The sequence below is a fragment of the Vidua macroura genome, chromosome 1, assembly GCF_024509145.1.
Source record: "Vidua macroura isolate BioBank_ID:100142 chromosome 1, ASM2450914v1, whole genome shotgun sequence".
Classification (NCBI taxonomy): Eukaryota; Metazoa; Chordata; class Aves; order Passeriformes; family Viduidae; genus Vidua; species Vidua macroura.
In genome coordinates, this window is record NC_071571.1 from 13019867 (window position 1) to 13026437 (window position 6571).

The following is a 6571-nucleotide window of genomic DNA, read 5'->3' on the forward strand; positions in this document are numbered from 1 at the left end:
ATATCTGGGCAAAACTAGATAATAATAAGTAAGGAGCGTACAATCTTTACATAGCTGATTTTTGTTCCAGTAACTTTTCAGAAAACAGAGAGCAGTCAAAAAAACTGAACAGCTTGCATCTGCCCTTACCTTAGCATACCTGCCTTTATGTTACAGAAACATAAATAGACAGAAACCAACTGTAGCAAAAAAAATTCTGCCAAAAGAAAGGCAGGAACAGTCCCAACAGGCAATCATTCATATAGTGACCTCCTGACCTGTATTTAACAAAAACTGCACACTAGTTCTAAGAAAGAGTGAAGTCAAATAGACATTTCAGAGTTGCACCTTTGGCCAGTGGACCACAGGACTGCAGTCTGCACTGTCACACAAGGATTTCAGGCCACATAATTACATTCCAAGCAGTGTTAGCTCTGCATTGACCAGGTAAATCTGTTAAGAGATAGACTAACTCTTTTTTATAATGTAAGCTTCTGCTTTTTACATAAGCCTCTGCAAAGCGGTCGCTGCAGTTCTACAAAGAGCTTCCTGGTCACATACATCTGTCTCTCCACCTCCTTTCAGGTGCTAACTTTCATTAAAAGAAGCTTCAATTAAATATTAATTTATTACTTATTTATTACATAGTGCTTTTCCATGCCACAAATTGCTGAGCTTGCCATACAGATCCTATTTGATCTCTGGGAGGAAAGGAAGAAGGCTGGGTGTCCATGGATGGGAGGGAGCATGATCTGTATTGAGATGCAGCCCAAATTATGAAAGACTTAAGTTGCATCCAACACTTATAATCTCAGGGGTGGCTCTATTATAAGGCATGTTCGTGTTGTTCACACCCTCAGTATGATTTTGAGATGCTCCTCAAAAGTATTAGTAGTATTCTGCCATCCCTTCTCCTTGGTAAAAAAGTTAGCAGAAAGATGGTCTGACCTTTTCTTTTGCCTTTTCTTTAAAAATGCTGAAGCAGAAGCCTCCTTGGACCTCCACGAGTGTCCAAAAGAGGACACAAAGGACGCTTTCCTCTTCTTCAGAAATGTGGAACCACCTCACTGCTCTCGGTTTGGGGTCCTTCTCCAGGACCCTCTCATGAGGAGCGAGCACGTTTGGCCTGATTTGCTCTGTACTTGTAGGATCTCTCAGTAGAGATAGGGGCTGGCTTAAAAACCACAAAATCTGAACTGTTACGGTGATGTAACTCTTTTCCTTCTGTCCTTGGCTCTATAAGTCTAAAATAAGGACACAAAGTCTTCCTTCTGAAGAGTAGACTCTGTTTCTCAGTATTCTTTCCCTGAGAAGAGGTATAAAAAAAAAATGAATGTTTTTCTTTTATAATTGAGAATATTTTCCAAAGTCCATTTACCATCATCACAGGCAGAATATTTGTGCTGACTGTCTGAAAAACATCATAATCAATAAATACGCCAGGTGATGTACAGACTTTGTTTTGGTCCAAGTCTCTATATGATCAATCAATATCAATTAAGAAATATTCAATGTTTGGTCCATGAAAGCATTTAAGTATTAACTTACATATTAAGACTTAAGTTTAAAAGGTTGACTGAAAACCTCATAAGAGGTTTTTTCTCTTTCTTTACATTTGATTTTAGATTACACCAGATTTTTCTCATCCTAGGTTGGTAACTTCCCGGGTCCAGGTCCAAGGCACACAGCCATACATGAAAATCTACATTTTAAATAAGGCAACATATCTCTTCTATTTATTCCCTGCTTATAATTTTGTTTGGTAGTAACAGGGGTCTTTTGAGTCACAGCTTCTGTGTCACCCTGATGGCACATGGCCCACATGAAGCCATAGCATAAAAATAACTGTGGGGCATGGTTATAGCAAAGAATAATTGAAGGCCCAGAAACCTATAATCCAGAATAAATTTTGGCTTGCCATTCAGTGTGTTCTCTATTCATTACTATTCAGTGGAAGTGCCATACACACAAACAATAAAAAGTTTACTCTTGGTACTAGAATTCTCACCTGCAAGAAGGCAAAACAGCCTAAAGTGGAGAAAAAAATAACTGCTGGAATGAATATTTAATGACTTCTTCAAGAAGTTAGCACAGGAAGGGAGAAGAACAAAGTTTGCCCTTCAAAGACTGCTCTTGTATAAGGTCAGTGAAATTTGTTTTACAACTGTACTGAAATAAAACAAAAATTCCCTCTAAAGTAAATTGGTCCTTTGTTGCTTCTCAGACACACTGTGAAACACCTGAAACTTTCTGTATCCTAAAGAAACTGGCTATATCTTTATGTAAATACAGAAATTATTATAATCTCTTTTGTAGTCAAAACTCTTATTGTTCCATATTGTTTCCTACTTCAACAAAGGAATTTAACAGAATCCATTTGCACAAGCCAGTATCCAGGAGCTACAACTCTTCATTTCCCCTATGCCTTGCTGAGCTATAGCTATTGTACATTATCTGAATCTTACTGACCATAGTGCCTTACAAAATGTTTCTGCCTCAGAATTTACATCATTTTGTGTACAGGAATCACAAAAAAAATATGACAAAGTAAAGTAATGCTCTTTGAAGAGGCATTAAAAGTACCTCTGTGTAAGACAATCACCTCTGCTAACTCAATGAGCTAAAATTTCAAGTCATAAGAATCTGTTTATATCCAGAAAAACATAGGTCCTAAAGTTTTCAAGACAGTATAAAGAACAGTCACTTATTTATTTTCAAGACTGTTAGTCTTTCTATCTTTCATGTTTATCACTGCATTTCTCTTAATTTCCTGTCAGACCAGCTACATTGATAGAATACCACAGAAACAAAAGAAAACTTCCACAGTCAAGTGCTGCTTGCTTGGGCTGCTTTGTTCCTCAGAAGTCCTTTTTCAGGCAGCACCTCATTGCTGCAACAAATTAATCACCAAAGCCCAGGTCTGGTAATGAAGTGCTATGGATTTGAAAGAGTTTGAAAGACATCTACATCTATTACCTGAAAGAAAAATGAGGTGAGTGCTCAGCCTGGGAAAATTAGCACAGCAGCTCTGTCAGAGGCCAGTCATCCTCTGGAGCAGTTATTAGTGAAATTAGGTAAGTCTCAAAACACTGTGGTTCATTTTTGGCCTGTGCCAAGCGTCATGTTTACAGTTGTACTTGAAATCTAGAACTGCATGGATCTTGGGTTGCCATTTACCACAGGTTTGGTGAAACAAACTATTCTCAAATACTGGAATCAGGCTTATCTTTGTTAGTACTCACAGAGGCTGAGATTAAAATACATGCTACTCGTTAGTCTATTTTCATCCTTCCCCTTTCTAAGCTTGTCATAACTTTTATCATGTTCTGAAGGAACAATTGTGATGTTTATCCCATCATTCAAGTGGCTAAATTAATTATATTCTCTCTCAAAAAGTTTTTGCATTTTGCCACTGTAAAATAAGACAACACTTTTGGGAGATAGGATGGACAGATGTCTTTGGCTTCAAGGTAAAACAAGAGGATGGGGAAAACACATAAATGCATAAATATGGTATTTCCTGAGTCCCACTGAAACGCCCTGCAGAAACATTCAGCATATGTCTCCTGTGACACTTGAGACTCAATCCAAGACTGCTATAGTAATCAGTCTCTTAATGCTCCACTGACAGACTTGCTCTGCTCAAGCTCCACATCCCTCTGGACAGGAAGAGTCAGCAACTCCTCTGTAAAGTGGTGTTAGTCCAAACGCCTTCTCGTGAAGATGGATCAAGTGCAAGAAATCATCCACAACCAAATAGAACAGCTCACTTCGGGCAGAATGGATACTTTGAGACTGAGATGGAGTTTGGCCCTGACGCAGGAGCTCAGTTATGGCAATTTTGCTCTGAATCCCTGAAGTTACCCTATTTTTCTTTCAATTAAAATTACTGCAACAGAAAGCAGAATCAATGCCAAGTAGATTGTATTACTGACACAGCAATTGGGAGCTCATAGCAAAAATGCATCCCCTACCCTTTTATTGGAAATTTATCTCCCAGCAATAAAGAAGAGAGAAATGAAGAATATGTGTTGAGGTTTCCAATTAAAGCATTATGAAGCATGTCAAGTGCTGAACACATAATGCATAAACACATCAATCTCTGCCTCTCAGCTTTTTCTAAACCAAGACATTCTCCTATCTCTCCAGGCATTACATTTGACTTAGTTTCAGGACAGTAGAATTGCCTAGAGTCATGGCCTTTCTCAGGATCATAATATGAGCCATTAAGCAAAACATATCCATCCAAGATTTTGTATTTAACAATATCAGAACCATGTCTCTGTATTATTCCAGGATATTATTTAACAATTTTTTGCAGAGTAAACAAGGAATAGGTTTCATTCTGTTTCCCTTACATTTCAGATACCTATAAATATACACACAAAGAAAGTATAGAATATAAACATTTTTGTAATGAAGCATACATGGGAAGTCATCTCATCCACTTAAAAACACAGACTCTCAAATTAAGGTAGTTCAAAAGAAAGCACATGTCATTCTATCACAGGTGTCTAAGGCAAGTGTAATGAAGCTGAGTCTGTCTAGATGTCTAACATTAAGATGCCTGAAATTAGAGAAGATGAAGACCCACTGCTGTGTGGCAGACCAAGACAAAGGATTTGGGCCAATGTGGAAAGACTGGGACCATCTGTATGAACTAACTTTTGTTACAAACTTCTGAAGATGTATAATACTCCCTGTTGTTCTTGGAGAGTTAGGTTCCCTGACCACAGGTAACAAAAGGGATTTGTAAGAATAGAATATATTGTCATTCATTTAGTGACGTAATTTATTGGAGAGATCATATACAACACTCCAGTGTGCAAAATCTTTCTCCTGTGACAAATAAGCTACTGTATTAAATTTAGAAATTAATATTTATCTACATCTAAAGCACAAGACAATTTGTAGATGTGCAGGGCAGCAGCAAACTTTCAGTAATAGACTGATCCCATACTCCAAGCATGAGAACTTTTCTCAACCATAATTACTTCTGCATATCACACCTTTATCCAAGCCTCACCACACTGACCTTATCAGTGTCTTTCATTTAGGATTTATTCTTGTGTGTTACATCAGAAATCTATAGATTTTTGATAGTAAAAAGGCTGACTGTGACTTTTCCCAAGATTTTTAGATGCTGATATTGAGAGAAATGGCCATCATAATTAAACAGGTACGACAGACATTAAAAAAAAAAAAAAACCATAGCTGCCCATTTTTACACAGATTGTCAGAAAATTTTACATATTTTCAAAATACAAGTTTCACCAGAAGAGGAAAATGATGGGGTATGTGGGGACATGAAGAAGTCAGACTCTCTTCAAGGAATGAAGAATCTGGGCATGGCCAACAATCTGTTAGTTGTGGAAAACCCTACACCATGAGAACTAACAAGCAGTGTAAAGATATTAGTATAGATAGTAAGGTCTCCCCTGAATTCAAGGTAACAAAACACCTTTATGTAGGCAACAATCCTTTTAACCATCAGTCATCAGTTAATTCATAGTTGCCATAGCAGAAAGCAGCTGAAGTATTTCAAAGAGTGTCATTTCAGAATTGCTGCCAGAAATTGGAGATGAAGGCTTATCAGCATGGAAAACACAAATCTGGCACAGACCTCATGTAAACTAACAGTAGCAAGTGAGAGGCTGAAGTTCAAATGCCCTTTTTTGTTCCATTCCACCCCGCTTTGATATTGTAATTTCTAAGTTTGAATCAGTGGAACACAGTAGCTGGTCCCTTGCCTTAGTCAGTGTTTGTCTGGCATCTACCAAAATGCAGCTTGGCCTGTGGTTCCGCTTTCCAGGCATTACAATACAAATGTGTAAATAGCAAACATAATCATTCATTGAGCTGATATTCTTTCTATTAATCTCTCTAACTAAAAAATTTTCTATATCCGCTAGCTAGGAACTTCATTAGAAATACAAAATCTTTGAGGAAGACTAAATAGCAATGTGGATAAACAAATACTTCTATGAATATCTTAATAAAAAGAATATTCAACAACCAGCTTGCAACACAAAAAAATCAGAAACATCTTCTTCATGTTAAAAGTCAGTTAGAAAAGTTGTGATGGTGAAATTAGAATGGTCTACAGATAGAAGCATGGCAAATTGTGTAAGGGAAGATGATGTTCTGCCATGACACTGATTTTTTTAATTAGAAAAAAACAGATGAGTTTTCCTGTGCACAAACTTCAGAATGCAGTGTTATTCTTTGTAGTTATATATCATATTGAATTATCACCTTCTGTTCTTCTTAGTTACTTTCACAGGGCATAAATATTTATTCCATTGACCATTCCAACTACCTAAAATGAATGCCATCTACCATGTAAAAATTTTTTTGTTATTGACTAGGCCTTGCTTCTACCAGCACAAAGTCTTTTTATATCTCTATTATTGTAGATATTTTATGTCTTTTTTCTGTCCCATTGTTGCTTAATGAAACCCTTCCCAAAATTGTGCCAGCCACAGCAGGAAGCATTCTCACATTAAAAGCTTTGTTACCTAAATAAAGAAAACAATAAGAGATTGAAAAAGAGGGCACATTACAACTGGGGAACTGAGACACAGACTGATTT

General features: G+C 37.1%; 1 long non-coding RNA gene across 1 annotated transcript; it reads left to right on the forward strand.

Annotated features, from left to right (window-relative positions):
- Positions 1 to 1731: 1731 nt before the first annotated feature.
- LOC128810012 (uncharacterized) lies at positions 1732 to 3989 on the forward strand. Its single transcript, XR_008437888.1, has 3 exons — positions 1732 to 2121; positions 2757 to 2971; positions 3611 to 3989. It is a non-coding gene; the product is annotated as an uncharacterized LOC128810012 (long non-coding RNA).
- The last annotated feature ends 2582 nt before the right edge of the window (positions 3990 to 6571 follow it).